The sequence below is a fragment of the Rattus norvegicus genome, chromosome 13 (assembly GCF_036323735.1).
Source record: "Rattus norvegicus strain BN/NHsdMcwi chromosome 13, GRCr8, whole genome shotgun sequence".
Taxonomy (NCBI): domain Eukaryota; kingdom Metazoa; phylum Chordata; class Mammalia; order Rodentia; family Muridae; genus Rattus; species Rattus norvegicus.
Window position 1 is genome coordinate 17,418,449 of NC_086031.1, and position 27,694 is coordinate 17,446,142.

The following is a 27,694-nucleotide window of genomic DNA, read 5'->3' on the forward strand; positions in this document are numbered from 1 at the left end:
CGAGATTTTGTATAGTTTAGATAACAGCATGATTATGGACTCATAGTAAGAATTAGGTAGTATTTTGTGTTTTACTTTTTTTTGGAATAGTTTTGTGTATTATAGACTTTTGATGTATGACATAATAAATTTTTTAATTAACTCAGTTTCTGTTGTTATTTCTTCCTTGTCTTTCCTAACTATGTTGGGATTAACGATGTACATTTTAATTAGATTGACTAAGGGGTTGTATATCTTGTTGATTTTCTCAGTGAACCAGTTTTTGGTTTTGTTGATTCTTTGTTTGGTTCTCTTTGTTTCTGATTGATTTCAGCCCTGGGTATGATTTTTACTTATGTCTAACTATTTTGGAAATATTTCCTTCTGTTTGTTCTAGAGCTTTCAGTTATGATGTTAATTTTAAAGTATGAGATCTTTCAACTTTATTTATTAAGGCACTTATTGCTTTGAATCTTCCCATTAGCACTGTTCTCATTGTGTTCCATAAATTTGGGTATGGTGTGCCTTTATTTATATTCAGTTCTAGAAAACTTTTAATTTCCTTCTTTATTTCTTTCCTAACCATTGAGTAGAGAGTTGTTCATTCTCGTTTAGTATGTGTGTTTTCTGTTGTTTCTGTCATGTTGAAGTCCAACTTTAATCTATGGTTTTTGATAGAATGCTTAGGATTATTTGAAAAGTCTTGCATCCTTGAAGCTTGTTTTATGCCTCATTATTACATCAATTTTAGAGAAGGTACCATAAAGTGCTGAGAAAAAGGTACATTCTTTTGTTTTGGAGTAAAATATTTTGTAGATAGCCCTTGATTGTTCTACTTTAATGGGTATACCTGCCCACTGTGGGATGCAGCATTCTCTGGATAATAGTGCAGAAAGTTAGCTGAGCACTAGTATAACATTCATTATTCCTTTTAATTATAGAAGTCAGGTAACCAGCCACCTTTAAGCTCCTGCAGCTCTGAACTCCCTGATGTGGATGGTACCCTTGAACTATAAACCAAAATGATACTTTTATCACTTACATTGCTTTTGTTGGGAGATTTTTAGCAAGGTACAATGAACAAAAGAAAGTAAGAGGGCTAATGACAGTCCTACACAATCATATTTGTGTTACCAAATTTCCATATTTTTAAAAATGACCTGACAGTATTTGCCCTAAAACTATCAAAATTCCAATAAATAGGGGAGCACAATGAACTCTATACAGTTGGTATTCCAATTGTCCTTGGTACAGAGCTACACAGGAACCAGGCCCTAGGTAATGATCTCATAATTTTTAAATAGGTGCACAAGACAATTATTGAACCCCCACACTCTGTATACAGCAAGAGGGAAGAAACACTCATTTGTTAGCATTAACACATTTAATTTCTACTCACTAGAAGAAGAACATATTAGCTACTCAGATGCTGTATTCTTTCTTGTCCGGTTGCCATTTTTGCCATGTGTTACTGATTATCAGCAGCAGCAGCTTGTCATCCAGTCAAAGCTCTCATATCTGCCCTTTGTGACCATAACAGTAATCTACACTCTGTTTCTTAGGTGCATCTAGAGCTACTGTTGATCACTGGAAACTTTTGGGAGGCAACCAGTAGTTCCTGGAATAGGATAAAAGAGATACTTTAAATAATGCCTTGGAAACTAATCATTTCCTCAGTCAAAAACTGATAATATTAATTTCATTCAAGGTACAGTTTCTGCCTTTGAAGTTAAAATCATAGTACATTTAGAACCAATTTTCTATCCTGTATCCTAGAGCTCCAAGATAATGGAAAGTGCAATGTTTATGGTGCCTTCTTCCTTCCCCGATTTCTTTCTTCTTCATGCTTCTCTTTTACTCCTTATTCACCTTTTCCATCCAAATCTGTGTTATGAACCTTCAAGGTGACTTGTATCTCAATGAGGATATAATGCTAAAATAAGATATTTAATGAGTCTTACAAGGGCATCATTTATTCATTTAACTTTTACTTTCCATTAGGAGAATGTGAGGTGAAAAAAACAAACAAACCAACAACAATAACGACAACAAAAGATCAAGGACAGCATGTGTAGAACCTTCACAGAAGTAAGGCAGAAGATGGAATACCAGCACAAAAGACAAAATGTCCTAGAAAGTTCTCATACAGGCCTTTCAAAGACAGAGACAGTAAAGCTGGAATCTGAGTGTCAAATTTGCCTTGGCCATGTAAGGGATGGTCTGGCATTATTATTATTATGCCCATTGCTATTTTTGGACCGGAAGGACCATTATCAAAAAATCCACTCATCCCCAAAGATCTCTCAAGCCAAGATTCAATAAAATCAGCAAGAGGTTTATTAATTCTGGCATGTTGGGGTTTCTCAGCCTTTAAGCAGGAGAAGAAGATGAAGAACCCCATCCTACAGATACATGCTAATTTTAAGCACAAGAACCACAAAAACAAGAGGAATGGGGATGATGCATAGAGGCACACAAGAATTGGTTGGAACCATTTGCCCTTTAACTTCATTGGTCCACATTGTGGTCACATTGTACTTGTTGCCTGGAGCAATGCTGTGGTTTTTGGGTGGTGGAAAGTCCCTGCTGTTCCTGCCAGTCATGTGCTACCATGAGTACTTGGTGTAACTAGATCATAAAACCACAAATGGGTGGGGGAGATATAACTGGTGGAATTTCCTGGCCGGGGAAATTTTCTAAGGGGAGGGGTATAGCTTGTGGAATTTTCCTTTGGTTTCACCGTCTCCCCTTTTTCTTCTGGATGATTTCAATCACGAAATCACAATTTATCTTCTATGGATATAGTCTGATACTGTTGTCTTCACATCAAGACCTGGACAGAACTTATCAATTCTCAGATAAAGGCTACTAAGTGATTAAGAATGCAGGGGTCAAAAGTGAACAAAAGGAGCAGAATAAGTAAGGGTTCCAGGAGGGTGGAGATCAATATGGTAAACCCGGGGACTTACTGAATGAGGAAGCGAACCACCCTTGGTGGCTCTCACTTTTCTCTTTATCTGCTAGCTAAACATTCTCTCACTTTGGCAATAGAATCTTTAACAACTCCAGAATGGTCTATGTAGAAAACATTTTCCTTTAGGGTAGCACACAGACCTCCTTCTTTAAGGAATACCCAGTCTAATCTTCTCCTATTCTGAAGGACTACTACCTCTGAGAGGGAGGCCAGGGATTCTTGGAGGTCAGCTAAAAGCCTTTTCTACTCTTTCTATATCTAAGTCAACGGCAGCCCTCAGTTCCCCATAAGTTTTGAGTTGCAGATGTCCAGTAACTGTCCCTGCAGCACCTAAACTTAGCCCAAAGATAATTATCAGAGTAATTACCAACTTCTTTTGTGTCTTACTTAGAATTTTGCATCAGGATTCCAATCAGAGCACTATCTGAACAAACACATAAAAGTCATGACTGCCTTTTATAACTTCTAAACTTATACAGGTTGTGATCCCTGAGGGACAGTCCCAAGAAATGTTAGGAGTACTAACATATGCAATGCCTTCATAGTAAGGGGATGTTACATCATTTGCAATAGAAATCAAGCCTACCCCACACTTACAATTGAGGAACCTATCTCGATGGATCCCGGGGCAAACATAAAATTCTTGCTTTCAAAACACTCTTCAAGTAAGCATTACAGCAATACCCCCAGTCACATCTCTGATGCATCCATTATCTGACATGCAAGTCCAGGGAGGTTTTTATAGATCTGAGTGTCCCTCTAGTTCCCAGCTCCCAGCCCCAACAGCTAGTATGCGGCTGGTGTGGGCTGAGATTGACGGCTGTTGGGATGGTCAGCAGCACCAGGTACAGTCCTTTCCAGTAAGTCACAAGTGTCTGGGCTCAGTGTTGTCATATGTAGACCAAGTCTCCAACCTGGAACTCGTGAGGTGTCTCAGGGGTCCCTGGGGCATAGGCTGCTGCAAGCTGTGACCAGATTTCTTTCTGTATCACCTGTAGATCTTTTAACCTGGCATATAAATCATTATTAGTGTGACATATTGATTCAATAACATCATCTAATACAGTCAGAGGAGCTGAGGCCGCATATAAGATCTCAAAGGGGGTAAGGCTGAATCTGGAAGGGGTATTTTTTGTTCTGAAGTGAGCAAGAGGGAAGGAGTACCATCCAGTCTGCGCCACTCTCTATGGTCAATTTGGCCAGGCTCTCTTTTAGAGTTCTATTCATTCTCTCTATCTGTCCTGAACTTTGAGGTCTGTAGAATTTCCAATAGACCTCTAAATACCTGGCCACACCCAGGCTTACCTTGGCAACAAAAGCAGGGCCATTGTCTGATGTCATTACATTAGGGACCCCAGATCTTGGCAAGATTTCTTCTAATATCTTCTTGGCTGCCATGGTAGCTGTTTCCTGCTTAGTAGGAAAAGCCTCAACCCATCCAGAGAAAGTATGTACAAACACTAGAAGGTATTTGGAATCATATTTTCCTGGCTTACCTTCTGTAATTTCCTGAGCAAGGGATAGGGGCAGTCAGGGATGACCATGAACTAGTGGAATACCTGGCCCATGCTAAGGTCTACTGTTCTTCGGGTAGTCCATGAGTATTGCTTGTTGCCTATAGCTACCTGTACCCAAGGTCTTTTGCTGGACACTAGCCCTTTGGCCATAGGAGCACAGAGTGTTGGGTCCCTGTATTCACAAAAAAGCTGGGTGGACTTTCCCTCTATCTTTGCACATAGCGAGTACTCTAGGACTGAGAGGCTTGCTTTTGGGGACAATGAAATGCCCCCCTTCTTTTACCTAGGGCAGTCCCTGACCCAGTGTCCTTTTTCCTTACAAGGACCTTTAGCCAGAAATTCTCTTCTGTTGCCAGGTACCGTCTTCCTAGTCTCTCTAACTATTGTGGCCAGTAGAAGTTCCTCTCCTGTCTTTTATCTCTCTTTAGCTCTCTAGTTTCCTCTTCTCTCTGTCTCTTTTTTCCCCTAGCTTCCTGCTCTTTTTGTCTTCTTTTCTCTTTCTCAGTCTTTCTGTTATGGTATCTTTTGCATCTTACAGACACTGAACCACACTTCAACCTTACTTTCTCTATAATTTGTACTCAGCAACTTAACCCCTCAAGTTTCTGCAACTTTCTTTTCATATCTTCAGCTGATTGATCTATGAAGGCCACAGAAGCAATGGCTTTGTGTTCTTCTGCTGTAGGATTTTAGGGAATGAACTGACAGAAAACCTCCCTCAAACATTTCAGGAACACTGAGGTGAATTCTTTCTGACCCTGGACCATTTCCCTTACCTTAGCCAAATTGGTGGGGGATTTTCCAGCCCCTCGGAGACACACCATTGGAGCCTGTTGATATACCTGGTACTCCCTACCATCAGGTGTGTTGAAGTCAACAGGCAGGAGTGAGGGCCTTCCATTTGTGTCTGGAACATTCTTTCAGGCCTCTAAATAGGATGCTGTATTTCCTCAGTAGTAAAGAGGACCTATAACAGCTACTAACAAGCATCTCAAGTGGGCTGGTGGAAAAAAAAAGAAAGAGAGTCTAGAAAATAGAGGTCCAATGAAGAGGACAAATAGCATTCAGTGGCACAGCTAAACAAGGGGTAGCACAGAGCTCCTTCCAGGGTCCCTGCCCTACAGCTCCTTGTACACAATGCTCCCCCCTCTCCCTCCCTCTTCTATTTCCCCTTCCATAACGTTCTCGATTGGGGCCAAGGGTGCAGGTGGGGCATTAGCAGGGGATGCCTGAGGCATTACAGCAGGCTGGGGAGTGAGTGTGGGAGGGTAAGGAGGTGTGGGACTGGAGAGAATCAGGTCAGTCTGGAGGTCTGGGTAGATCTCCTTTTTATCAGGCTTGACCATTTTGTTGCCTATTTCATCTCAGGATGTTCTGTGATGGGCCAAAACCTCAGTCTTGTGGCTCCCTGAAAGTGAAACAGAGGGCCAAACCCACAGAGGGAGAGAGAACCAGATCTTCCCAAACCAGAATGTAGGAAATCTAGTCAGGGTGGCTGGAAGGTCACAGTTGAACAACCTTACTCTTGTCTCACCTGCTCTAAGTCTGCCACTTAGATTTCTTTATCTCCACAGATAGATTGTGGGCCCCTGTTCTAACTTCACTCCAACAGGGACTGTCCCATAGTCTGTTAGTCACACAGAAAGACAACCAAAAGATTAACAGACAGAAACAGAAGGGTTCACAAAAACAAAAACAAGCGGCTGCCATGAGACCTCCACAAAACTGAAACTGATTTACATGGGAGCTTCTGTGAGCTAACCAGAGACAGGTAAAGGGGTGTAAAGTGCACTTCACTCCTCCTTCCCAAACAAATGATGGGGAATGGATTCCACTTCACTCCTCCTTCCCAACGGGATTGTAGAGTGTCCCTTAGGAACCCTCCACCTAGAGCGTCCTCCAGGCTGTGGCCTATGACATCCAGCATGTCTGCCTGTGACAGCTGCAAGCCCCACACGGGACCCACAGTGACCACTGAGGGGCCTCCAACCCCTCTCCAGGCCCCAGAAAGAAATTGGTAAAACACAAGACAGAAAGTAACACAGAACACAAAACACAGGACACAAACTTTTCTCAAGCATACCTCCTAACCTGGTGTGCATGGCATGGGGGGGGTGAGTGGGATCCCAGACGAGCCCCCAAATATTGGACCTGAAGGATCAGCACCAAAGATCTGCTCATCCCCATAGACCACCAGAGCTGAGATTCAATGCAATCAGCAAGATGTTTATTAGTTCCAGCACGTCAGGGTTCCTCAGGCTTCAAGCAGGAGAAGGCAAAGAACCCAGTCTTACAGATACATGTGACTTTCAAACACAAGAATCACAAAAGCCACAGGAATGGGGACGGGTACATTGAGGCACACAAAGATTGGTTGGAACCATTTGCCCTTTAACTTCATTGGTCCATATTGTGATCACATTGTCCTTGGTGCCTGGAGCAATGCTGTGGTTTTGGGTGGTGGAAAGTCCCTGCTGGTCCTGCCAGTCATGTGTCTACCATTAGGACAGGGTGTAAATAGGTCATAAAACCACAAATGGGTGAGAGAGGTATAATTGGTGGAAATTCCTGGAAGGGGAATTTTTCTTAGGGGAGGGGTGTAGCTTGTGGAATTTTACTTTGGTTCCACACTATGTGCCTATACTTGCTTGTATAATTTACATATTTTCTTGTGCCTTTTTTGAAGGATATCTTCTCTGCCAAGGTTAATGACTCCATGTTATTCAGAGGCAGCATGAGTCTAGGATGTTAGTGTGTGTATAAGGACTTTAGCAAAATGGTGATCACTGTGACATTAAGGACAGTCCTTAGGCTGTGGGAAAGAAAAATTTGAACATCAGTTCAAGAATATATCATTCTCATGTATGCAAAATAAAAGGATGAAATATGAAAAAATACGAGTTACATCACTTTTTTTTTACATAAAAGAACAGAAGAAACTGGACTATAAACAAGCTTTTCAGAAATGTATTAAGGAAGCTAATAGTGAGATTTCAGGAATGGTGATCACAGGGCAAGTTACCACCCAGGTAATTTAATTGTCAGTATCCTGCTGTTTCTGCCTGCACAGCACAAAGAGTTCATGCATCTGCTATTGTGCAGGTTGTTGTTGTTGTTGTTGTTGTTGTTGTTGTTGTTGTTTTGTTTGTTTGTTTTAATGTGGAAGCTAAAAATCTGAACTCATCTTCAAGTAGCACTTTGCCAAAATACTCATTTCATCAACCTTCTAATTGTAATGGTTTTATTCCTGCTTTAAGGCTAGAACGTCAGTCTAGACATTGATCTCTTTTGCTGAACAACTTTGGAACTGACTCTAGATTTTCATGGTGACATGGGCTTTATCTATTCCTCACTCTCTGGCCACCTTGTAAATGGCTTCACAATGACAGTATCAGAGAAAACAATTGTCGAAATGGACTCTTTTTCTAGGTGCAGACTTGTCATTATCTTCTCTTCTAAGAGTCCATCCAGGCACATGTGTTTCATGACATTTTCAGTTTCTTTTTACTCTGTCTGCTCTACATGTCTTTTCTTAATGCTTTGGGTTTTATAATCTTTCTTTGATGTCTCATCCTCACTGAGCACCTGCCTGCTGCCATGTGTTCTTCTTCATGCTGTCTTAACTCAAATATCATAGATTACCCTCTTCTCCATTTTTTTCTTCTCCTCTAGGCATCCACTGAGATCTATAGCATGCGTTACCTGTGGGGGTTTTCTTTTAAAGTTGAACAAAATTGACCATGAACTTCTGTAGTGATATTCTCTTTTTTATTAGTGAGAGGATACGCTTCGAAAGGGGACTCCAATTTTTGGTATAAATAGCATGTCATCTCCCCGTCTCTGTTATTAGATGGTAATAAGCATCAACCAAAATCCCTTGCTTTATTCAAACTCTAAACTCCTTATTTTCTTTATATTTAAATATTTTATCAACTCATCAATCCTTTGTGTTTTGCTTTTTTCTTTCTTTCTTCTTCTTCTTTTTTTTTTTAATGTAAGAATGTCTAAGGCTGGTAATTGGGTGAGGATGGGGAGGAGAACATCCATATAGAAGGGGAGGGGAAGGGGTTAGCTGGATGTTGGCCCAGAAACCGGGAAAGGATATAATTATCAAATTTAAATAAGAAATACTCAAGTTAATAAAGATGGATAAAAAGAAAGAAATATCTAAATAATACACAAATTAAAAAATTACAGTTTTAAGAATTTAGAAAACTATATGGTTAATAAATCATTATCAGAACTTGTTTTTCTAAACTGCCAGTTTACTCACATTCCAGCTTCTGCTAAACACTGTATCATCTGATGACTTCTTACAAAAATGTTTATATTTGAAAATGGTGGTATAGGCAGAGCATGACAGAAAACAGCAAAAGTTTGGAGTTCAGTAGACAGCTGGTGGTAACAACTATACTGGCTAAAATCTAGGAGAAGCACTTTAGAAATATGGAGATTTCTAAAGGGCTGCACAAACACATGAAATTACATACATGTGGTGGCCAGAGATCAACCTCATATATCATTACTATGAATGTCATTCTTTGAGATAGAGAATCTTTCTTGCCTAGAGCACAGCAAGAAGGCTAGGCTGGATTGCCAGTAAGTCTGAGAGTTACACTGGTCTCTGTCTCTTGAATGCTGGTTTTAGAAGCATGCACTATGATCCGTGGCTATGTATTTTGGGTTGAGGATATCATATCCAGGTCCTTATGATGTGGCACATGTACTTTGATTGGAGCCACTTCTCCAATCCCATGGGATGCTTATATGACAAAGGTTACTACATAGTTAGGTATTCATAATTTCAAAAAAGAATTATAGTGCTCTGCCGGAATTACAGTTGAAACTTAAGGTCATACGAAGAAGTTTGATCTTCTGATAGTCTTGCCTTCAGTTAGATTTGACTAAGGACAACCAATTGTCTCAAGTATGTCTCTTCTCACACATGAACTGTCTTAAATGGTTGACAATTTGATGAAGCTCTCTTCTTTTTCTTTCTTCTGTTTAAAATGATTTATTATTTATTTTAAGTGAAAACACTGTAACTATCTTTAGACCCAACTGAAAAGGGCATTGGAACAATTAGAGATAACTATGAACCACCATGTAGTTGACAATAATTGAACATAAGAACATTGGAAGAGCAGTCAGAGCTCTTAATTGCTGAGTCTATCACTCCAACACAGAAGCTCTCTTCTTCTTCTTCATTTTTTTCATTTTTATTGGTTATTTTATTTAATGACATTTCAAATGTTATGCCCCCTCCAGTTTCTCCTCGACATAGCCTCTATTCCCTTCCCGTGACTCTATGAGGGTGATGCCCCACCTGCCTACCCACTTCTGCTTCAGTAACCTAGCATTTCCCTTCTCTGGGTTATTAAGCCTCCAGAGGAACAAGGGACTTACCTCCCATTGATGCCTCAAAAGGCAATTTTCTGCAGCATATCCAGCTGGAGTCATGGGTTCCTACATGTGTATTCTTTGGATGGTAGTTTAGTCCTAGGGACTTTTGCAGTGTTTGGTTAGTTGATGTTGGTCTTCCTATGGGGTTGCATACCCTTTAGCTCCTGCACTCCTTGCCTTAACTTCACTATTCTGGCCCCCATGCTGAGTCTGATGGTTGGCTGAAAGCATTCATAGCTGTACTGGTCAGACTTTGTCAAAACCTTTCAGGGGACAGCTATACCAGGCTCCTGTCACAAGCACTTCTTGGCATCAGCAATAGTGTCTCAGTTTGGTGTGTCCAGAAGGTATGGAACCCTAGGTAAGGCAGTCTTTAGATGGCCTTCAGTCTCTGAGTCACTCTTTTTCCCTGTATTTTCTTTTGACAGGAAGAATTCTGGATTAATATTTTTGTGTTGGGTAAGTGGCCCAATCCCTTAACTGTGAGCAGTGCCAATCCACTGGATATAGTCACTACAGGTTCTCTCTCCATTTTGTTAATTATTTAAGCGTATGTTCTCACTGTTGAATTCAAGCAATTTCTTGGGTCCCTGGCAACTGGGACTTTCTAGTGGCTACCTCTAGTTATGCTTCCCACACTGCTACTCCCTTCCTTTCAAATTCCTGAAATACTGATCTTGTCCCCTATCTCCTCCCTTATCTGAACCAGTCCCCCTTTTCCCTCCCTGTCCTTTCTCCCTCCCAGGTCCCTCTGCCCCTCTACTTCCCAAGATTATTTTTATGCCCCTTCTGAGTAGTACTGTAGGATTAACAGTTTGGTATGATCTTATTTCTTCTTTGGTTTCATATGATCTGTGAGTTGTATAATGGGTATTCTGGGCTTCTTTTTGGCTAATATCCAGGTAACAGTGAGTACATACCATGTGTTGTTTGATTTGTAACTGGGTTAGTTCATTCAGGATATGTTCAAGTTCCATCCATTTTCCTGCAAATTTAATTAATTTGTTTTTAATAAATTAGTAGTAATCCACTGGGTAAATGTAACAAATTTTCTGTATCCACCCCTCTGTTAAGGGAAATCTGCATTGTTTTGAGCTTCTGGCTATTAAATATAAGACTACTCTGAACATAACGGAGCAAGTCATTGTATATGTTATAGTATAATTTGGGTATAGGCCCAGTAGTGGTAGAGCTGGGTTCTCAGGTAAAACTATTGCCAATTTTCTGGCGAATGGTCAGAGAGATTTGCAGTCATTGTACCAGCTTGCAATTCCACCAACAATGGAGGTGTGTTCCTATTTCTCCACATCCTCCCCAACATCTACTGTTACCTGAGTTATGAACTTAGCCATTCTGATTAGTGTAAAGTGGCATCTCAGGGTCGTTTTGATTTACATTTTCCTGATGACTAATGATATTGAAACATGTCTTCAAGTGCTTCTCAGCCACTAAAGTTTCCTCCATTGAGAATTTTCTCTTTAGCTCTGTACCTGACTTTTTTTAAATAGGATTATTTGGTTCTCTGGAGTCTAACTTCTTGAGTTCTTTGTATAGTTTGGTTGTTATTCCTCTATCAAATGTAGAGTTGGTAAAGAACTTTCAATTTGTGGGTTGCTGTTTTGTCCTACTGAGAGTTTAATTAACCTTACAGAAGCATTTCAATTTTATGAGATCCCATTTGTCAGTTCTTGATCTTAGAGCATAAGACATTTGTGTACTGTTCAGGAAATTTTCCTCTGTGCCAATGTGTTTGAGGTTCTTTCCCACTTTTTCTTTTATTAGATTCTGCATATATAGTTTTATAGTCTTTTATCCACTGAGACTTAAGTTTTGTTCAAGGAGATAAGAATGGGTCAATTGGTACTCTTCTACATGCTGATTGCCACCTAAGGCAGCACCATTTGTTGAACATGCCGTCTTTTATTCAACTCGTTGGTTTTGGCTCCTTTGTCAAAGATTAATTGAATAAAGGTGTATGGGTTCACATCTGGATGAAGTTTATTCCAAGTTTATTTTGATCTACTTGCCTGTCTCTGTACAAATACCATAAATTTTTATCACTATTGCTCTGTAGTATAGCTGGAGCTCAGGAACGGTGATTCTGCCAGAATTTCTTTTATTGTTGAGAATCATCTTTGCTATCCTGGGGACTTTTTTTTTATTCTGGTAGCATTTGAGAATTTTTCTCTTTATATCAACAAAGAATTGAGTTGGAATTTTGATTGCTTTTGGAAAGACTGCCACTTTTACTATGTTAATCCTGATGACACATCAGCATGGGTGATCTTTCCATCTGAAATTTTCTGAAATCTTCAATTTTTTTCTTCAGAGTCTTGAAGTTTTTATCATTCAGATCTTTCACTTGCCTGGTTAGCATCCCACCAAAGTATTTCATATAATTTGTGACTATTGTGAAGGGTGCCATTTCAGAAATTTCTTTCTCAGCCTGTTTATCCTTGGAATGGAGGGAGGTTATGTGGAAATAGTTTTGTACCCAGGCACTTTGCTAAAGATGTTTTTCTGATGTTGAAGTTTTCTAGTGGAGGATATAGGTCACTTATGTATACTATCATATCATCCACAAATTGTGATATCTTGATATACTTCTTTTCAATTTGCATAACTTTGATCCCCTTTTGTTTCATAATTGTTCTGGCTAGAACTTCAAATACTATATTGAATAGACAGGGGGAGAGTACACAGTCATGTCTTTTCCCTGAGATGAGTGGGATTCCTTCAATTTCTTTTCACTTAGTTTGATTCTGATTATTTGCTTGCTGTACATTGTTTTTATTATATTTAGGTATGTGTCTTAAATTCCTGTTCTCTTCAATACTTTTTGCATGAAGTGGTGCTGTATTTTTTATAGGATTTTGACCACCTACTGAGATAATCATGTGTATTTCTTTCCTTTGAATTTCTTTTTATATTGAATTACATTGATGGATTTCCATATATTTAATCATCCTGGCATCCTAAAGATGAAACCTTCTTGATCATGATGGATAATCATTCTGATGTATTCATAAATTTAGTTTGCAATAATTATATTGCGTATTTCTCTATCAATACACATGAGAAAAATTGGTCTGATTTTCTCTTTCTTTTTTTGGGTCTTTTGGTGGTTTAGTTATCCATGTAATTGTGGCTTCATAGAAAGAATTGGATAGTGTTTAGCTTCCATGTGTATGTGGGTTTCTGTCATCATTGTTGTTGAAGACTAGCCTGGTATAAGAGAAAGTGATGATTCCAAACTCAAAGGAGCAACATGCATCCTCAAAAAAAATACATATATATATATATATATATATATATATATATATATATATATATATATATATATATATATGAAAATATCGCAAAGATAAAGAGATCCCCACAAACATGAAGGCTATAGAACACCAAACATATGGGAACAGAAAGAAATTCCTCCCATCACATAATAATTAAAACAGCAAATAAACACAACAAAGCTAGAATATTGAAACGAGGTAAGGAAAAAGGGGCAATTAACATATGGAGGGAGAGCCAACAGAATTACACCAACTTCTCAACAGAGACTCAAAACACCAGAAGACCTTGAGCAGATAGTAGGTAGAAAGCTGGCATTGTAGATGTTCTAAGATTTCAAGCACTAGTAAATGAGTAGGACATCATATGATAGCAACTTTAAAGAGGGTCGGAGCTAAAAGACAGAATTTCATATTTTCATTCATCACTGATGAAGGTCATAAAGGGGCTGGTAGTCAAGTTCCTGTATTCCCCAGCAGGTAGTAAGAAAAGGATGGGAAAGACAAATTTTGACCTGCAGAACACCTTTGATTTTTCTGATCCTATACACCTACATACTCACTCCCATGATTAGAAACTCAGCTACTTGGAAGCCTGTTACCTAGTGATCAGACACAGTACTCCTAGTAGGGTTCCTTTCATTACTTATGAGATGGACTGCAGGTATCAGGGACAATCCTGCAGTCTTGTCTGGAGTCTATCAAGTATCCCTTATAGAATACCACATCTGAAAACTCTGGCTTTTGGGGAGCTGGGGTATTGTGAATAGAGCACTCTGTTTTTACACCTATCTATTCCTGAAGTGAGGTTGTCCTGGGCTTCCCTGTGCCTGTGGCTATTAGTCTACAAACTTCCTGGTAGAGATGCTCCTAGGGACAAGAGCAGATGACTCTAGATGACTTTTTTTCCAGTACACTTCATTGGCTCTACAAGTACTCTAAGAAATTGAGGTCATGAGCTACAGGGAGAGACAGTGTCAGGAGTGACTTCCTGAAAACCAGTTGAGCCGATGCCATTCCCTTGGGGAACACATAGAACTTGGGACAACTCTGCAGTCTCAGAACATCGGTGACAAACCTGCATTTTTCTCTTTTTTTTATGGATACCAAGTGATTTTTTCAGGTCATTCTGTAACCATCCTGGTAGTAGCAAAGATATTCTAAGGGGAGAAAGTTTTGCTCCTCACTTTAGTTACCTTAGGTTTGAGACAGGTGAAAAACAAGAAATTGGCATTTCTCCATGAATCAAGATAAGGGAAGCTAAAAGCTGATAGACATAGTACCAGACAGAAGGGGAATTTGTTCTCCAGGAAGAGATTTCAAATAGTACTGACAACTGATCAGACCACGTGGCATGAGAGACCAGGGGTAAGATAAAATTGGCCAGTGATAGGCAGGAACAAACCTGGATCAGGATTGCTTTCTTATGCATAATTCTAACTGTGGTATAATTGAAAGATCAATAGACCTCATAATTGCTTCTCTTCCATATGTGCCCACCTTGAACAAATCTCCTTTCTCTGCTTTTCACTCTTTCTTGTCTATTTGACTAAACCCTTAAGGCCTGCAGGACATTTTACATCTTCGAGGGTCCAGCCTCTATCTGGAACAACTCTGAACACCATGACCATAAATACATGGTTTGGATTTATTATTGTTTACTAAAAGGGTAGGTTTCTGTATTAGACTTTAAAAAAATATTATAAAGAAATATCCCAGGAAGATTAACTACATTTGTTTCTTTATTAACTTGAGTATTTCTTATTTACATTTACATTGATATTCCCTTTCCCGATTTCCCGGCCAACACCCCCCTAATCCCTCCCCCTCCCCTTCTACATGAGTGTTCCCTTTGCCAACCTCCCCCCATTACCAGCCTCCCCCCAACAATCCCGTTCACTGGGGGTTCAGTCTTGGCAGGACCAAGGGCTTCCCCTTCCACTGGTGCTTTTACTAGGATATTCATTGCTACCTATGAGGTTGGAGCCCAGGGTCAGTCCATGTATAGTCTTTGGGTATGGCTTAGTCCCTGGAAGCTCTGGTTGCTTGGCAATGCTGTTCATATGGGGTCTCGAGCCCCTTCAAGCTCTTCCAGCCCTTTCTCTGATTCCTTCAATGGGGGTCCCGTTCTCAGTTCACCTGTTTGCTGCTGGCATTCGCCTGTGCATTTGCTGTATTCTGGCTGTGTCCCTCAGGAGAAATCTACATCCGGTTCCTTTTGGCCTGCACTTCTTTGCTTCATCCATCTTATCTAATTGGGTGGCTGTATATGTATGGGCCATATCTGGGTCAGGCTCTGAACGGGTGTTCCTTGTACCTCTGTTTTAAACTATGCCTCTCTATTCCCTGCCAAGGGTATTCTTGTTCCTCTTTTAAAGAAGGAGGGAAGCATTCACATTTTGGTCATCCCTCTTGAGTTTCATGTGTTCTGTGCATCTAGGGCAATTCAAGCATTTTGGCTAATACCCACTTGTCAATGAGTGCATACCATGTGTGCTTTTCTGTGATTAGATTACCTCACTCAGGATGATAATTTTTAGTTCCATCCATTTGCCTATGAATTTCATAAAGTCGTTGTTTTTGATAGCTGAGTACTATTCCATTGTGTAGATATACTACATTTTCTGTATCCATTCCTCTGTTGAAGGGCATCTGGGTTCATTCCAGCTTCTGGCTATTATAAATAAGGCTGCTATGAACATAGTGGAGCATGTGTTCTTGTTATATTTTGGGACATCATATTTTAATGTATTTAGTTTACTACATTTTGTGATTCAAAATTATTAGGTCAGTATTAGCTTGACTTTGATGAGAGCCAAGCGTGCAAGTGTTTGGAAGAAATCACATCAAACATTTGAAAGAGAGAGCAATCAGATGCTTTACTTGTAACAACTCACTCTTCAGCCATCTCAGTCATCCCATGGCAGTTACATTATCCCTTTGTGGCAGCCACCCTGTATTAAGCTGCAAATGTAAGGCATGTTGCTAGCATCATGTGCATCCATGGACAGCTAGAAGTGCCTTCACAGCCAGCATTCAGACCCAGTGATGATGTTATCTCTAGGTGACAACACCACTTTTGAATCCATGGTCATGGCACCTGGCACACATCCCTTTGTTCATTCATCACATGCATTACATCCCAGAAAAAAAATCATTCCCCAAATCTGCAGCCAATAAAATCTATATAAGACCTACCACATGGTGTGATTTTTCTGGTACTACACTGCCCATTCTAATATTGGTGCTGAGACTCATTCACAGCCCCTGCCACATAGGCCTGGATGGAATTGTGGCTCTGTACAGGGCATTGAACCTGCTACCACATGAAATGGCCCCACCTTGTTTGTTAAGACCCATGGGCTTGAACCTCATCCTGACCAATCAACAAATTTGGCTATTATACAGGCTCATTTTCCAGTTATGGGATCATTAGATTCTATCCATACACCAGTAGATTGGTAAGCTACCTGTCAGGTTGACCACAGGAGGACTGACCAGCCTGTATGGGTCTAAGAGACAGTTTTATCCAAGATCTTTATGACTGGCCTTCTAGCTGACACATTTTAAGACTTTTACCCTTAGTTGAATTCTCTCCTCTCACTATCTGGTGTTTTGTTTTGTTTTTTTTTTTTTTTTTTCGTTTTTGTTTGTTTAATTGTTTTTGTTTTGTTGTTGTTGTTGTTGTTGTTGTTGTTGTTGGTGTTGTTTTTCTTCCTTCCACCAGGCAGATATTAAACCATTCTCTCTCTAGCACTGGGCCCACAGTTCAAGCATTATACCTGCAGCTCTCAGTCAGTAGCTTCTGTGTGACTATTTGTCTATTCAGTAAATCTAAAATGGCTCCTTGTTAGAAATACTTCATTAACAATCTCTCCTCAGAATGCTGTGGTTAGATTAATTCATTGTTATTAATTTATCCTCAGGATGTGGGTAAAGATATTTTACTCAGTGAGTATCTTGTCTTCAACCAGATCTCTAGGCTCCTCACTAGGATGCCTGCTAGAAAGTCTCAATCCACTAAAACTAGAGCTTGATATCAAGGCCTCTAAAATGTATTCATTCTCGCAAACAGGACTGGCCCAAGTACTTGTTAGATAATGACTCCAAGTGGCCATGTAAAGTCATTTTTGATCCTACCATTTTAAAGAATCTAATCCATACTGTCAGCAATCTAGAAAATTGAAGGAGCTGCTCTTTGTCTTAGCTTTACTTATCTTCATTCCAAACATACTTTTTTTCTTGTCCTGTCCCAAAACTTAATTTCTTTTACCTATGAAATCTCAAACAGATAAAAGATACTAGAATTCTTGATCCAGCTAATGAACCTCTCCATCTTACAGTCTCCAACTGCCTCTAAAACCTCTCCTACTTCCCTATCCTACCCAGCTTTTCCTTCTTACAAGATTTCAACAGAGCTTGCCTGTTCAGTTTCTACAAATCATCTCCTCCTGTGCCTGCTATAGGCTGCTCCAGTGGTCCTAAGTTGGCACCTACTTTCAGACTTCCTGCCACTTGCTCTTGATCTGCACCCAACTCCCCACCCTGCACCCCTGTACACACACTTCTTCCCCTACTTATCCTAACCCAGCTTTGATCCTTCTCTTAAAGGAAGTTGCTGGGGTAGATGTTCAAACTAGAGTACATATCCCCTTCTCATTAAATGAAGTTTCTTGATTAAAAAAACAAACAGACAAAACAGCAACAACCAAAAAACAAAACAAGCAAACAAACAAACAAAAAGACTAGGATAATAGGATCTTATACCTCTAACTTCTCTGCCTTTATTTTCCTGCCCAGGACACAAGAACAGCACTCCCATGACACCCAACAACTGACCTCCTATGCTTGGCCATGGATGACTGAAGGGGTCCAAGAATCTCACCAATTCCATCAGCATCAGGGAGCTCCAGGTAGTCATCATATTTTCTGAGAGAGCCATCTTTTTTCTTTTGGACACTGAAATCACTAACTCCATCCTGATAAAGTTTTGAGGACGCACCTCCCCTCATTTTTCCATTGTTGGGCTAGGCGGGATAGCCTTACCAACTTCATCCAACACCACTACTTAGTTGCATTTTCACAGCTGATCCTCTCACCCACTACATTTTGGTAGTACCAATGTATCCTATCCTCTTACTGAAAAGGGGTCTTGTAGCTAAGGTTAGAGCCTCTATTTCTTTTGTTTCCTCCATTTACATAAACCCCAATTCACCAGCAGCCCCTCTTCTCAACCTCCTAGCCACCCACACTACTAAATTTAACATATCATTTCTTTTGCCAGCTTCTCAAGTAGACCTGAGTCTGGGACATCCAGAATCCCTCTGATGCTAAACAGCATTCCCCTGTTGTTATCAAATTATCAGACCCTATGTCTCCCAAGCTCAATACCCACTTTTTCTCTAGAGCCCAGGGGACATAAACCTATTACCTCTAACCTCCTAAGGCCAAAAGTCAGTCTTTTCTCTTCCCCCTTTAAAACCTCTATACTAGCAGTTAAGAAAGCTAATAGAATTACAATTCAATATGTGATATTCTAGCCAAAGACAGAATCAAAATCTCAGGCACTTTTATTCTGCAGTGGTTTCTTTCCATCATTACATACTTCTTTCCTCTATTCCCTTGGGAACTTCTCATTTCTAAGTCCTAGATATCAATGATGTGTTCTTCTCTCTCCCTCTCCAATCCACAATGTGATTACTTAGATATAAAGAATGTGATTCAGTTTCTAACAGTTCCAACTAAAAAGAATAGGTTTTCTTATTACAAAGGAAAACTAGGTTTTTACATTCTTCAGTTCCTTTCTTTTCCCTCCTTTTCCATCCCTTATATGAAGCAGCTTTAGACCTCACCTACGAACATTTTCTCACACCTGTTACCAGGCATTTTCAAAAGCTTATAAAGGGTCTCCTTCAGGCCATGGCCTGACACCTCTCTGACCTGACCTGTCCCTTCTCCCTCGACATAACCAGAGAGAGAGAGAGAGAGAGAGAGAGAGAGAGAGAGAGAGAGAGAGAGAGAGAGAGATTTGCTCTTGCAGTCTTAAGCTGCTATCTGGGATCCTTTTCTGCACCTGTGGCATACATGTGAAAAACAATAAAAATAAACCTAACAATCCAGGGATGGATACTTTGTATGATTCTTGCAAATGTGTCAGATCTCAGACTCCAACTCCAGGTGTCATCAAATCCCCTTCTCTACCCAGCAGCATAGGGGTTCCTTTCATGGAATTGACTGGCAACTTGATTTTACCTGAATGCCTACTGTCATACATGCCAAGTAACTCTTGGTCTTGGTGGATAGCTTCTCATGGTGAGCGGAGGCATCTCCCACCACCAAAAAAGGGCTCAGATAGTCTCTGATTTCCTAATTGAAAAGATCATTCCTTGATCATTCCCAGCCTCCAATAATTCACTTCCTTCGTTTTTTAAACTTTATCTATATCGCTCAATATCCCTTTGCATTTTCAGATTTCTTATAACCTCCAATCTTCAGGAAAGACAAAAAGAACTAACTGTTCTTTAAAAGACTCTCTTGTCATACTGTTATAGGAAGTTCACCTCAATTCAGTAAAACTACAACCTCTGGCTCTCTTTAGGTCATGGGCTCTACCAAAGCATCCTCCTTTCCTCTCACCTTTTGAACTCATGTATGTATCTGGCGCTAACTCTGGCCCTTCTGCCTAAACATTCTCCCCTCCCTGATCACCTACTTATTCCATTACTCTGCCACTTCTGTTCTTATCTATGGAACTTTGCCAAATGCCATCTACCACAACCACTCATTGTCCTCTACCCACTCCCTGGCAACAATGGAGATGGGCTCCTTCTCTCTTTTCCATATATTGGCCCACACCTCTATCTCTTAAATGGCAGGACCATTTCAATGTACTTCTCATGAGTCACACAGTGGTTAAACTCAAGGAACTCTCTCATTGGGCCCAACTGTCTTACATCAAACCTTCCTCAATATGACTCTTCTTCCTACACCACAAACACAACAAGACTAGGTTCTTTTATGCTCCAGAGGTTGTTGAGTCCACCCACATTGTCCACCCCCAATAATACTCTATTCCAGCATCTTTACTCAAGCACACTGGAATATATACAGACTTCTCATCCTCCACCTGCTGGTTGTTTCCATCTAGGGTAATATAGGATGTCATACAGGTGAGGGTGGGTACAGGATTGAACAAGGATGTCATTGGATGAGAAGGAACAATGGGTTGGAGAAAAGTCTGAGGGAGAAGGAGGAAACTGTAACTGATGGAAGACTGGAAGAGACAACGGAGTAGCTGCAGAGAGAACATTGAGGCTGATGTTAAGCTTCCATGCTGTACCTTTATAGCATGGAAATAAACATGTTATGAATGTTCTTAAAAGACGGATGTGAACAGGGCTTTGTGTGTTTAGGTGGGCAAGTTCATCTTATCAATTGGATCAGAGATTATTGTATAGTGTGTTCCTTCATGTGCAGATTTAAGTATAAGAGAGTGGGCAACAGTAAGAGACACTGGGCTGCCACAGAGTTAGGATGTGTTTCTGTCAAGATATCTACCAGATATCTTGGGGCACTGTTGTGTTGGATCTAGAGGGGGTAAAAGACAGTCTTTAATATAATTTTACAACAACAGGGTAGCCCTTATTTTTGGAGATTTAAGTTTCAAGAAATTGTTATCATCACTATATTCAGCATTCCACATAAATATTATGATGTATCTGTTTTGCTCCTCCTTTACCAAGTTAAGGATGGTTGTAAAAACAATGCTGTGACAAATACAGGGACTGCCCATATTGGTCTGGCCATATATAAAAGGTAAGATCACTGACAATGCAAGACCCCCTTTTTCCGTATGCATGACTCATGGAATTCCAGGTGGGAAACAAGCATTATCGTTAAGTGCTATCATAAAAACTAATCTGAATCTCCAATCAGTAGTATTCACATTCATAGAAAATATGTCTCAATTTTCCAACCTTTAGAAATTTGAAAAATAGGATGTCATTACAAACACTTATAAGGTCACTACTTCTTTGACAACCATCTCATAAATTGTAGTAACTTGTCATTTCACTTCCTGCTTAAGAACCTGACCTCAGCCTACCAACTTCTTAAAAATCACCCAGTCTGGTTGCTTTACACATTGTTAACTGTGTGTACCCCCTAGAATTAACTCACTATTGCCACTTACAGCTTCTATAGTGATCATGTCAAGCAACCTCACTTCACCTTTCAACAGCCGCCCCAACACGAGTGTTGCCATAACATTTTGTGTATCATTCTTTTTTGGCATGTCAGACTGTTTCAAGACATCTATAACATTTTATGTAGAAACACAAAACTCCCTAGATAACAACAGAAGCAAAACAATTCCTATATCATCTCTGCTACAGTGCTCTACATTCCAGAATATGTCAATACTCTGTGGCACTCAAGTATATCATTGTCTGCCTGACAACTGGTCAGGAGTTTGTACATTGGTGGTCCTTTCCCCTGAATTAGTAGTAATCCAGGGATAAAAGCCTCTACCAATCCTGGTTGCATTCTCAATACTTGCCCAGCATAGCAGATTGTGCTACTCCTGGTAGCAGGAGGAAATAGCTATAGATATTGGTATGGGAACAGCAAGGCTGATTACCTCTCTAACTTTATAAAATCACTTTTCTTTCCAGGTTGAAAATGGAATTTAAGAGGTGATCCAAACCATTCTCACTCTCCAAAGACAAATTGATTCTGACAGGGGCTAGATATTCTTACAGAAAAAGAAGGTGGTCTTTGCCTTTTTCTCCAAAAAGAAAGCTGCTTCCTCGTCAACCAGTCTGGAATAATGAGAAACAAAATCTAGCAGTTAGAATCAGACATCCAAAAACATAGGGAAAAGTATGAGGCCTCTAATTCCTGGGATTTCTAAAACTTTATATAAAAATTAATACTGCCTTTCTAACCTCCCCCCTTTTTCTCATTTTTCTAGTTGTACTATTTACTCCCTGCCTCATTAATCTCATCTCGACATTCCTTCAAACACAAATTCAAAACATTATTTTAAAGATTTTTATTTATTATATATGAGTACACTGTAGTGGTCTTAAGACACACCAGAAGAGAGCATCAGATCTCATTACAGATGGTTGTGAGCCACCATGTTGTTGTTGGGAATTGAACTCAGGACCTCTGGAAGAGCAGTCAGAGCTCTTAACCACTGCACCATCTTTCCAACCCCAATTCAAAACATTTTTAACCAAATAATTAGATAATTTACAGTATTACCAACCACTGTTTATAGAAGAGCCTGGTACAAATTACTATAAAATGAGCCCCAATGATGAGGGTCAGCTCTGTCCCAAAATGGATGATGCCCTAGACATTACTGAGGAATTTAAAGGATCTTATGCTCCTATTCCTGTCTACAGTTCCTCCTCATTTATAAGAAAGAGAGGGGAATGCTAGCATCAAGTGATTCTTTGGATGTCTTTATAGCCAGTTCTTAGACCCAACAATAAGACATGTCATCTCTAGGTACAGTGCCACTCCCAGAACATTTTCCACATGTGTCATGGCCCAAATAAAAGACTTGTCCCTCTGGCCTATAGCCCATTCTTCTTCCCTCTTAACCATGCCTAGAGGTCCCCTCTGTCAATAAAACCAGCCATGTGAGACTCACAGCATACTGTGAATTGTAAGGAAATGCATTGCCTATTCTAACACATGTTATTTCCCAGCATCAACATACTGGAAATTAAATCTAGCACAGGAAAGCTTAGGTAACAAACCACCTTCAAATCATGGTGGGCTTCTTCACGTATCCCCAGTGGATATGTTAAGAAACAGAATGTTAGAGTGTTTACTGGATTTCAGGTTGTAGAGTTGTTATATAGTGAGAGGAAAAGTGCAAAACAACTTTTGTTATTGTTTCTTGCTTGTGTGCTCTTGATGACTGCTTCCTGAATTTCTTCACAGAGAGGTAAGTAGATATAGCCTGATTAATAGTACTTTTGCTTCTATATGTTCATTGTATTACCATACAGTTTAGTTTTAACTGTTCAGAGGGGATTGTGTGTGTGTGAGTGTGTGTGTGTGTTTGTGTGTGTGTGTTTCTGTATGTATTTATTAATATTTGTCTTCATCTGGAGGCTAGTGGTGAACTTAGGGACTGTTCTTTAGGAGACATATGCCTTAAATTCTGAGGCAAAGTTTTATTGGCCAGAATCTTCTTGAGTAAGCTTATTTATCAATGTGTAGAGGGGAATGCATACATCTCCACCTCCCTGACACTGGGATTACATTTATGTACCACCACACCAAACTCATTTACCTGACCTCTGGGTATTGAATTTCCATGGTTATGTTCATGTGGCAAGAACTTTATGGGCTGAGAAACCTCCACAGAGCATAATTTTATTATTTATATTGATATTTTAAGCAACACAAAATATAAATTAATAAATGATGAAAATATTTAATGTGTACTAATGAAAGGACATTAGAATTTGTATCGATTAGCTGTCTTGATTAACTGGTTTTTCCAAACTTGCCTGATCATTGGGTTAATTCATCTTTTATCTATTTTCAGAATATATTTGGGTGAAAACATGCTGGAAAAAGAATGAATTAAGTAAATGAAATGCAAAGTAAACCCTCCACTGGGCACTACAAATATTTTATCCTTTTTTCCATCATGAGAAAATTGTCAAGGAAGAATGTGGTCCTGGCTTTTCAGAAAGAAGTGCCCAGAGATATCAGAAAGTGGTAAGATGAGAATCATGGGACCTGAGTGGGTTGCATATGCAAGCTCTGCAAAAGATGCAATAGGAAGGTGTATATCCCTCATCTGTCACTTGCCAAAGGCAGTGTGAAAGCACATTGACCTGGAGGACAAGCTGGTCTTTTTGTTACGTTTTGTCATATTGTAAACAAGCATTCTCTTTATCTCAGATAGGACCCCAAAATAAATACATCACAAAAATCCAACCTGGGAAAGTGAATAATTTATTGGAAATAGGTGAGGAGATACTTAATGGAGATGGAATGACTCAAAAAAAACAGCTGAGTCACTGAGAACTCAACTTTGACTCACTGATAGTTCATAAAGCTATAAACCTGGTATTCTCTGTACAACTCAGCAAGTCATAGACACTTCTAGGATCCACTAGCTCCATTAATTTGTCCCTCTTCAAGGCAGCTTGGGTGGTCTCTGTCTTGTTAGCTGTCTTTACTGATTATATAACTTGGGAGGATCCTTGTATATCTGGTAACTTTCAGAGATTTCTTGAGATTTCTAAGTTTTCATGAAATATTTATTTACTGAGTCATATCATGCCTTTTGTTTAAATGTCTTACACACTACTGAGCTTCAGAGGAAGGAGCTACATGAACCAAGACAGCTTTGCTCCATACCCTGCAACAGGGGGTCTCCTTTACTAGGGAGTCTCAGAAACTCTCCTTGGCACTACAGTTTGTTCACACAATCACCTTTTCTTTGGAATAAAATTGAGTTTCTGAACTTCATGTCTTCCTTGACCTAGGGATATAAGTGTTTCTTGTTATGTGCTTCAGTGATGTGTGGAAACACTCTCAAATTTAACACAGCCAAATACAGAGGGGAAGGGAGGATAGAACCATACTTCTGTAGAGATTCTAATTAGGATTAGACACACCTTTGACTCACCAGTTCCAATTTGAAGAGCACACAGAGAAAAAGAGAGGAAAGCAGGTCTGTTGCTTTTCTCCTATACACTGTTGATGTACTAAATTATGGACAATCTCAGAGGTAGAGGAATTGAATATCTGTCATAGATCACATAAGGCAGCACCTGCAGTGGTGCTACTATTTATGGGCTCACAGAACCAAGCTCTACAATATCATGCTGTATTGTTACATAATTAATTTTTCTGCCCAAACACAATATGGGTATACTCCATATGGTTGTCATGAGGAGATTTGTCATATCTTGGGTCTCTATTTATAGAGTAACTAGCTTTTGGCAACTCAACTTCAAAATGCATCTGATGTACTAAGGAAAGTGTGAGGTATCATTGACTTCATTTAGATATGAAATGCACACACTGAATCTTTGTAGGTTATCCTATAGGTACAAGCTCATGGGAGGAACTTACATGATTCACTTTATCTAGGCCAGTCCTGGTGTGCAGAAACAGATCAGTGCTCTGCATTGTACTTGGAAATTATAGTGTTTGCTTGCATTTTAAAGGAATTTTGCTTTATTGAATATCTTTCTATATGTGAACACTGTGTGTGTATGCTTTTGTATGGGTCTGTGTGTAAGATTACCTTACCTTTTCAATGGTGTGTCTTAGTGGACTGGATTTTGCTGATGTTGCTAGGGTGGCTGGCAAGTGAGTCCAAGGGATGTGCTTGTCTCTACTTCCCCAGTCCTTAGACTATATCTCCATCCCATAATGTCCAGCTTAATAACTATAAAATTATTGTGTCTGTGTGCACTTGTCTGAGTTTATTCATACTACATTGTTCCTGAAACAACAGTAGACTGAATAAGATATCAGCTTCCCTAAAACTGTATCAACAGACCAGTGTGAGTTGCTGTGTTTGTGTTGGGAACTGAACCTTTGTCCTCTGTAAGTCCAGCTAGTGTTCTTACTGAGCTATTTCAGCAAGCCATTGCCCAGCTTTTTCAAGTTGAGGTTGGGGACAGAACTCTGATTTTCATGCTTAGGTGACAATAAATTTACTGTTTTTTTTTCAGATGCCAAAACAACCCTTTAAACTGAACCCCCTCTAATGAAAACTTACTTGTGATGCTGAGATAGGGGAGAGAAAATGTGGGCCAGATTTCTAGGTTCCAAATCAGAATTGTTGAACCTCAAGATAATTGACAGAGAATGTTAATTAGAAATAATGTGATTCTCTAGCACCTGTGCCAACAAACTTATTTTGAGATACATTTTATACCAGTAACTTTTGAAAATATCTTGTGCTGAAAAAAAATGTGTTGCATAGTCACATCAACGTCCAAACTTTCATAAGGCTACACATTAAAAAGCACAACTTCGTTTTTAGTTCATTACCCTGAGTTTACCATGGCTACACCCTTACTGTTTATGTATCAAGAGACTCCAAATGAAATAGTCTATGTTAGTTCATGAAAGCATTCACATGTAACTGGCTGGAGGTCCTCTTCAGTTGTAGAACATGTAGTTAGCATGTAAAATATCCTGGCTTTGATCTTATTCCTCTTGCCAAAATTCACTTTATGGATCCTTCTGCAACCTGCTTTTCCAGTAGGCATTTTACAGTGAGGAATCTTTCTGAATAGGTATAATAATAAGCAATGTTCTCTACCCTGACTATTGACCAATCACTGGGTGGATAGACAGTATATTTTCAACCTTATTTCTCTGATGAATAAAGTATGTGCTGCATCTTAGCTTTTACTATTTTAAATAATACTCCAAACAACATTTTTTACTAAATATATTTTGCACATTACAGTTAAACCTAATAGATAAATTCATCCTCCTTGGTACAATGCAAGCTTGCATTTATTGTGCAGCTATTACCTACAAATGGAAACATTGCCTCCTAGAGGGAAGAAAGGAAATTCTAAGATTCAGACAAAAAAAATAACTCACAAATTCAGGAAACTCATAAAATTTACAAGATCCAAAACTCCCTGAACAAGATTACAGAGCAGTAAAAACTTGTGAGAAGAAGAATCTCTCGGTCTATATATCTGAGCTTTCTGAAAGTAACACAAAGAGCTCCAGGAAACAACTCTCATGAGTCTCCACCCATTCTAGAATGGGCTGTTTTATTATGCTTGCCTTTGAGTAACCCATGCTTTTATGGATAAACCTGCACAGGGAGCGCTTGTAGAATTCCAAGTAAACACACGTGTTGGCTTAGTGACATTTGGATGAATATTTTTCTCCTTTTGTTTAATTGTTGGTGCACTGCCTAGGATGATTAAGCATTTCATTTTTTCATGTCTCCCAGTTAAGGTCACAGAGTGGTTTTCTTGCTGTTCAGAAATGAGAAAAACAGAGACTTTGTAAATAATTCTGATACTTGCAAATATCACAGGAGATAAATATTTTTCATCTATACAGTTTCTCCCAAATATTAGTTAAGCATCTGTGATGGACCATATTCACTGTATGTTAGGGCCATATACACTGTTTGTTAGATTATAGTAACAGAAGGGAGAAAGAAATAAAAATAAACGTCAAATGGAAAACTCTTTCCCAGGTAGCTGATGGTGCATATGGGGAAGACAAATGTGAATTAAGTAATAACATAATATAATATAAAATTCCAACCTTAGTGAGTTCTATAAATATATGATAGTGAGTAACAAAGATGGAGCAATTCAAGGATGGGCTAACATAGAGGATGGTTCCTATGGAAAGGGAGAGTTGGTTCAATCTAAAGTATAAAGTGAATACTCACTAGCCAAGGGGAAAAGAAAAAAGAGTAATGAGGATAGTAAAATTAAAGGGACAAATTATTATGGGCAGAGAATCTGTCTAAGACATGTCCAGTCAGGGGAGGAGTA

General features: G+C 39.4%; 2 long non-coding RNA genes across 3 annotated transcripts; one reads left to right on the top strand and one right to left on the bottom strand.

Annotated features, from left to right (window-relative positions):
• Positions 1 to 1,022: 1,022 nt before the first annotated feature.
• LOC120096227 (uncharacterized) lies at positions 1,023 to 6,756 on the bottom strand. 2 transcript variants are annotated; one of them, XR_005492387.2, is made up of 4 exons: positions 6,554 to 6,756; positions 5,247 to 5,470; positions 3,551 to 3,961; positions 1,023 to 1,597 (listed from the first exon to the last, which is right to left on the bottom strand). It is a non-coding gene; the product is annotated as an uncharacterized LOC120096227 (long non-coding RNA). The 2 variants fall into 2 exon arrangements; XR_005492386.2 differs by lacking the exon at positions 1,023 to 1,597 and having other exon boundaries at positions 2,294 to 3,961; positions 6,554 to 6,720.
• On the top strand, positions 4,298 to 27,694 carry LOC108352514 (uncharacterized). The gene is made up of 3 exons (XR_005492389.2): positions 4,298 to 4,400; positions 17,964 to 18,076; positions 21,836 to 27,694. It is a non-coding gene; the product is annotated as an uncharacterized LOC108352514 (long non-coding RNA).